Source organism: Poecilia mexicana, unplaced genomic scaffold, assembly GCF_051168715.1.
Source record: "Poecilia mexicana isolate PSO_F unplaced genomic scaffold, ASM5116871v1 scaffold_2, whole genome shotgun sequence".
Classification (NCBI taxonomy): domain Eukaryota; kingdom Metazoa; phylum Chordata; class Actinopteri; order Cyprinodontiformes; family Poeciliidae; genus Poecilia; species Poecilia mexicana.
Genome location: NW_028263371.1, coordinates 10,279,445 through 10,287,631, shown reverse-complemented (window position 1 = coordinate 10,287,631; position 8,187 = coordinate 10,279,445).

The window sequence follows — 8,187 nt, the reverse complement described above, 5'->3', positions numbered from 1 at the left end:
TTTTCACTCTGCAAAAACTTCCACACAGAAGCAGGTTTCTGACACTGCAACATGGATGCACTTAGATAAATTGTATTAATTGCTTAGAAAATACTTGATTTATTTTCCTGACCAGCCAGCCAGCCAGCAGATCAGGACCAATCAAGATAAATTGGATCGGCAATTCTGTCAATCAGCACATTTCTCTGTGCCATTGTGATAGAGTAAAGTGTTGGTTTCCTTCCGTATTTCCTTTAATTTAAAAAAAAAAAAAAACATGTCTTATTTCATTATTTATATCCTCAAAGTCCAACCTCCTCCCTGGAGCACGATCATTTACACAAGTCAATAAAGCAGCAACCCTGAAACCAAAAAGCAAAGCTAAATATATTGATGTCCTCAGCTCTCCAGTCTACTGGGGCAAATGTATACTTTAGCACATTAAACCTGCGAGAAAACTATTGATCAGGGATTGATAAGATAATTTCTTTAAATAGACACAAAAGAGACATTTAAGACTTCTTAGTGTGGCCATATGCTTTAGGGCTCAGTTTGTTGTTTTGGACCTGGAAAGCCTTTGCCTCCAGAGCTCTGCGAGAAGGCCTGAGTGCGAATTGCCGTATGCACCCAGATAACTTATCACTCACCTGTCCAAAGCTAATTCTCCCCAGTGTCAAGCATGGAATTGGATTTAAGAACAGGAAAGTTACGTGGGTCCGTCTGCTGTCAGGAGGTCCCAGTGCCCCTCTCGTATGTCACTTCGGTGCTGGGGGAACATGGTAAGTTCCTAACAGGGTAAAGCACCATCACAGGGTTGTCCATGGCCCTGGGCAAATCTCTGATGACATTCTCTATTCCCCATATACCCCGCTACTTTTGGGCCACAATTCCAGAGTTTCTCTAAAAAGGAGGCAGTGCATTGTATTCCAACTCGGAAGGCAGTGGATACACTTACAGTCTATCGGCGACGGCTTCTTTGCTGTCAAGCAGGGGCGCAGATGAGGAACTTCATGAAAAAATAAATAGTCGGCATAAGGGGATTTGTTTAGACAAACCTTTCACAAAGGCAGCTTATAAATCTAGACAAGCAGATTTTTTTTAGGGTCTCAGCAAAGTCAGCTTGTGCATTCCAACTCTCCAAAAGCTGCAGTTACATCCGTGGAACGAGAGTAATTGCTGCCTTTTCGGAGTCTGGCCGGGGTCAAGGGTGAGACGACATCCTGAAATATTTCTCGCCTGAGTCGTCAGCTGTGGCCTGCTCACTTTTTAGCCTTTAGGCATTCAAATTGACAGGTCTCATTATGTGAGAACTCCCCCTCCCCGCCTCCTTCCACATACCGGGGCCTGTCAGTCTCCACCTGCCTGTCCATCTCACACTTACATCGCATCAGCTCCCAAGCACTGACAACCAGTGTCTCTTCTCCGGGATTTTAGGCTCAGAATGAGTTGAAGGAGACGGAGAGGAGGTGTGTGTTCATGCGCGCGCGCGCGCATGTGTGTGTGTGTGGGCGTAGGCAGTGCCAGGCTTTATGCGAAGGGCCCAGCTTTCTAATGACAACCTGACAGGGGTCCTCATGTAAACAAACCACAACATCTAGCGAGATCTAAATAAAAGCGCCTTGCTGCAAATTAGCAGAGCGCTCAAGCCTCCCGCAGCAACACAAGCACCTGCACAGAAATATATGTCAGTACCTACATATAGAACCGCACGTGCAGGGACGACGGCACCTTTGCAGAATCTTAAGTACCTTATGCAAACTGTATGTTTGTTGGGGAGGCACAGGCAGAGAGTACTGATGAGTGGCTCATTATGGCAACACCAGCGCTCCACACTGGGTATCGCATAATCAAAGCCTGGGGGTACGTATTAATTATCCTTTTGAATAGTGATGAAATTTTAAAAAGCTTCTCCTTAAGGCTCACATCACGGATAGATGAAACAAAGCGCGGCGCAGCTTGCGCGCCGAGGCTCACATGTGTTTTTACATCTGTTCAGGATATTTCAATTTGATGCTCAACAAGCTGAGAGAGAGATTAAAGGATAATAATGTGTCATCCTCCGCACAAGCAACTCTTCCAGAGCAAAGTAATAGCACATCAGCAGCCAGGCAGGCAGGCTCAGCTTCTGGAGGGGAGCTAGCTAACAGCCGTCACTGGCAAAGTTGATCCAGACGCGCATGTGTCTCCTGCTTGTCTCCAGTCAAGGTCGCTGAGGCACCGTAACTCTCTTTTCCCCTCAAACATTCTAGTTGATTGGGAAAAAGAGAATACCCTGTTCGAGCAGAGAGGGGAGGAGGTGGCAGAGATGTGTTGAGATTTGCTTAAAAGAAATATTTATGAGCTTTTTTTTTTTTTTTCACGGAAGAGCTGTCTTTAATGAACATGTTTAAAGGTTGTTTCTTCATCTATAATTTATATGGCAGGGCTCTGTCAAGGAAAAAGGGGCTAGTTTTAGGTTGTACGTGTGAATACCTGATCAAGATGGTAAAAGTGCATCCCAAACATCTGCTTCACCGGAGAAGTGCGACTGCTTGACACCGCTGCGGTGTGTGCAGGGGACTCCCGAGACGTGGAGGCGTTGCGAGTGTGTGGATATTTTGTTGATAATTTGCGTGGGGGAAATCGCTGATTGACATTCGGTGGTCTGAGAGAACAGGAGATGGAAGGAAAGAGGTTTGGAAAGGCCTTGAGTATGAGTAATTCTGTCACTCATAACCCGAAAGGAAGAGTGTGAGGGTATACAAATAGGGATTGGGACTCATTTTAAGGGCTTTATTGTATTGGTCATTTTTAATAGTGATTATGCTGGAAAATTTATGGAAATTAAGCAGCGTATGCTTTAAAATGTGCGTGATTAGCAATAAAGACAGCTTAGAAAAAAAATTACATATTTATAATTTATTTTCAGTATTGTGTCTTTTTGACATTTGTACACTTTTGCTTTTTATAGAATCTAGTAGACTGTTTGGGTTTATGATTGTTCAGGCAATTATTAGCCATTTTCTATTTACACGACTGCTCTTTCAAGTCTGACCTTTGGCATGGAGGGGTTTGTATACTTCTGTGGACTCCATGTAACGTGCATTTCTGGTCTGTATTCGATTTTATGAGTATCTCAATACATAATGTTCCAATTCATTGTAGTTACAGAACTGGAAGCGAACAGTACAACCATCAACAGTCATGCAATTTGATTTACTGAATCAAATTGTAAAGTGTCAGGATACTCGTGTGATTTGATACACTGTAATTCTATTTCTGTGCAAAAGGACAAAGCAAAGGAATTAGATTATGCAACAGCACAAGCCTCTTTAGTTAATTAAATTATTACTTTTCATGAAAAGGTTATTTAGAACCGTCAAAACCAACGTGGCTTAGTGCAACATAAAAAAAAGAGCTACTAATTTTTTTAAATAGACCAGCAAAATGCATTTTCTATATAATAAGTAACAAAACTAAATTAAATTTCAGAGTTTTCCGTTATTGTTTCTGTCTTTCTTTGAAGCATCTTAAATAAGCAACGCTGCTGTTAACTGACACCAGTACTCCTAATAAAACTAACTACGACAGTGAGAAAGTTCAACTGCGTTCAAGTCAAGAGAAATGCATCGGAAACCCTAGTTCTCAGTCTCACTGTGAGGAGGGGTATCTAAACAAATAAAGAGCAGTATGGCGTTTTAACAGCCTCCGCCATCTTTGACTTATTCTTGTTGTCATTTGTGAGACATGTACCGTTGTGTTCCTGCTGCTAAATTTTGTCTGCCTTCTGACAAAGTGTACATCAACGAAAGCAATAACCCACAAAATCAAATAACTGTGTGGATTATGTTTCTAAGTAAAACCCAGAGTTCCTCATTATTAAATGGATTGGATTTTACTCATACAAAACCATGAAGTCGATGCGTCTGCATTTAATCTCCAAAATTACATCATTTCATAGCTGATACACTTTCATGTTTCATGTGCAACTTTGTGTATTGGTGCATTTTACTTATTCTTAAAATCTATAGTTTGCAGAATAGTTAATCGTTCTCTGAAAGAAAATAACATACGGTAAAGGAGCCATAAATATTCTAAAATGGCTTTCTTAATATACTTTGAAAATGATCTTCTTACCACAAAAAAACTACATCCTTTATCATGTGCGAAACTGGACAATATTCTTGTTACCGTGGTAAAAACGTTTTCTTCTTAAACATATTTGTCTATTAAAAAATACTTTACTTATGAGCAAACAGGATAAATGTGGGTTTTAAAATCAAAGTTTTTTTTTTATTTTCCCTTCACTTAAAAGACTTCTCTCCCCTACCCCCCATACAAATCTGTCCTTGTTTGAACTTCCACAGAGCTTACTGTGGCTACGTGTGCAGATGATGCATTTAAGTATGCAAGTAAGTTACAGAATTCATAATGAATTGGCTATAAACAAAATTGCCCCTCATTATTGTCCGGGAGCTTTAGAGCAGTCTTTGCTCAGCACCTACTAATTGGAACTGTTTGTGATTTCCAAGTTATTTCATTCTGTTTCTGGTTTTATTGATAATTGAGCTAGCCATGTTCAATAGCTAACATTCACATTTTGGTCTGTTTTATGATGAAGAAAAAAAAATGAGGAGAAAGTAGTTTTTTTGTTTTGTTGCTTACCTTTTAATATTGAAGTCAGAAGGACAAAAAAAAGTTGAAATGGGGAGAATATAATCAAAAATGTATAACATGTATAATGTTGAAATGTTCAAAATAATGTTCTTGAGATTATAGTAAAACCAACACCGGCTCAAAGACCTGTGACAGCCACAGCCAAAGAGATTTAATAACAAAGATGTTATTTGGCTTTTAGTATGTATTTTATTTGCACACACACACACACACACACACACACACACTTTTAGGGTCAATACATACTCCACAAGAAGAGAGAGACGTGCTCTTTTACTTGAGACAAAAACGTCTCTAATGGCCAGAACATTCCATATTTCACAAGAATTCAAGTGCAGAAAACTCAGAAAACCTTAGAAGGTCTCTCCCACTGCGACAGACTTCACATTTCTCCAATACCATGCAAAGTTCTGTCCAGTTTATGTGTTTTTGGACAAGCTGCCCAAATTCCCAAACCAGAGCGGCAAGAACAGAGTGATGTCATTTTACTCCTGCCACCCTGGGAGAGAGCGTAAATTTCTCCCATCTTCCAAATTATGCATTGACCGTTCAGTAGCAAGATGGCGGAGCTAGCTGTGCTGTGCTATGCTATGCGCGTTCCTTCTTTGTTTACACAGGAGAGACTAATGTCACAAAACAACAGAGAAGTTGATAACTTTGTACGGTGGCACTCTTACCAGGGGGAGATGTGTGTCTTCATCTGGGTTTCCTCTTCAGACTAGTGCACAATATTCACTGCCATTCTTGATTGGTGTTTCTCTTTTTTTTTTTTTTTTTTTTTGATTGGTGTTTCTCTTTGTTCAGCTGACTGGCGCACGGATGACGTCACAATTTGCGTAGAAACCGCTCCCTTCCTCCCTCCCCCCCCTGCTATTTTGTATTGCCTGAGTTGAAACACAGATGGCGCTGTGGAGCCTCTTTTTTTCCGGGGAAACACGTGACACCCGGATTGGCGGGAAAGGACTAAGTGAGGAGAAGAAAAATCTCTACTTAGAGGAGAGGGTGATCTGAAGATATCGATATAAACTGACGTTAACTGAGTCAATACAGAAGCAAAGAAAAGCACTTTGATTCATTCAGAAGTTCAACATTAACATCTTTAAATCTCTTTCTATTTTTCTTAGGCCATAACTTTTAAATAATTTTTGGTAGTGGGTAAATATTAGGATCAATTAAATATTGATCAATTTTCAAAATAATATAAGTTGGCCTTCAGCAGGTCTTTGGATGTTAAATTGAATGAACTAAAAGTAAAAATTAAAAGATAACTATGTTCATGTGGTGGTTTAAGCCTAAGGGCATATTTAAAATCATAACCTACAGTGATGCAAGGGTTCAGAGATGCACCAAATGAAAAAATATACATTTCAGTCATTAGAAAGTTGAGACTTGACTTGGAAAAAACAACGTAAACATGTCTGCTCACAGTGAAGAAGTGAAACATACGTATGAGCAAACAATTATGCAAAGGTTGTCAAATAGGGTTCAGGTTTCTTCCAACCATCCGTTCATTTGATTTGCGTGTTGAGTCGATATTGAACACAAAATATCACATTACTGGCATTGTATGACGATACCTATCATATCAGTCATAAAGCAGGAATACCCAACCCTTCAACCTGTTATAACCTGCTAGAATATTTGAATTACTGACTGAGGTACTTCTGAGATTTACATCCATGCAGATTTGGGATGTAACAGCAAATGTAATGCAAACCCATTACAAAATATGAGCCACAACAGAAAACTCTGAATTAAACTCAGGTGCTAACGATATGATACATTCAAATCACTCAAACAACCCCAATTTTTATAAAAGAATTATAAATCACTAACGCCCCAATATCATTTCAAGAGTTTTTAATATAGACGTTGAAAAACAAGAGAAGCACTTTATGGAAAACTAAAAATGACACAAGCATACCTTCACCAACAGTCTATATCCAATAGTCCTTGGAGGGTTTCAGTGGACTGGTATCTCCAGCTGTCAGAGACTGACATGCTGGATGGACATGTCAGAGGACAACATGGAGAAACAAAGTCACAAATTAGACATAAGTATAGTTATTTTTCAACAGCCTTAAATTATATGTTTTGCCACAGAGGACCAGCAAACACTGTAATGGTCAATCAGATTATATGAGCAAGCTGTAAACATTTAGACACAAAATACGTGACAGATAACAGCATCTACCATTTCGTATTGAACAGCTTGTACAGTCACAGTTACGAACATCACCTGTTTTTGCTAGCAGGTACATCGCTACTTGAGCCTTTTTCCTTAAGATGTTTTTTTTTTGTATTTTTCGCTGAAACTGTTTCTTGCAGATAAACTGTACAAAAAGTCAAGAAGTGAGCCTTCATGACAACAAGCATCAGACTTGCTTTGGTTCAGCAGAGCAGCGTTTCTCCCGGTGTCTCCTCGTATGACCACGGCGGATGATGATAGCCCGCCGCGCCGTGATGACAGCGCCGAGCCGAGCAGGTGAGGTCACAGCCAATTGTCGCTAATGGGAGCGAGATCAGCCGCAGCAACTAGCAACTGTGCAGAAACTCTAACCTTATTATTTACAAAGCTGCACCTCGCTCCTCATCTGTCTCAAATAGAGGTTCGCCGTCGGTGCGCGCGGCTGAGCAGATTATCACAGTCAAGAAAAAAAAAAAAAAAAGATAAGAGGGGGTAAACAAGCTATACTGTAGCTGTCAAAATTTCATCCTGTCTGATTTCCCTCCTTTGCTAGCGCCTCACTATATGTAAACACAAACACACACCCACACAAAGACACCACATCTGAACACACAACCACAAAAAAGTACACCCCTACACACACACACACACACTTGCAATTTTACCCGTCAAGAATGTTGGAAAACCTGTCAGACTCTCACAAAGGGAAGCAAATATATTTATTTATTTGACTTCAGAGTAATTACCGGCGTTACCGCGGTGCTCGGCTGTGACATCCTCTTTATGGAATCAGGTGTCAGAGTGCGCCGTGCAGGTAGAGACGTGTCAGGGAGGAAATGTGACTCTTTTTCTCTCCTAAATCTTTAATCAAATTAAAGAGGTGAGCATTTTCTCCTGCTTACTCCTCGTCATCTCTATCACTCTCTTTTTTTTGCTGCCTTCCCGTCATAAGAGATGGGTAGAATACCGAAACTGCCAAGTGTACATCCAGATGCCATAAAAAATATTGCTTGTCAGCGCTTCCACAATCTTTGGTGCCGAGGAGGCTTTCCGCCACAGTGCACACACACACACACACACACACACACTCACGCACCGCACACACGCATACTGCAGCAGCTCAAGGAAAACGCTAGAGCCGGGAATTCAATTGAAGGTATTTGTTTCCATTTCCGGCTATTTGGCAAAGATGAGCCTAGATAAATATGTTACTCGCTGCTGCCCGAACAGGAGCGGTAACTTCAGAGGAAACACGTTACTCCTTGCTTTTTTTTGTTTCTTTCTTTTTTTTCTTTGACTCTAAATAATTGAACAGAGGGGGGAGGCCTCTGCAGGGTTCATATTGAGTTTTTACTTACTTTACC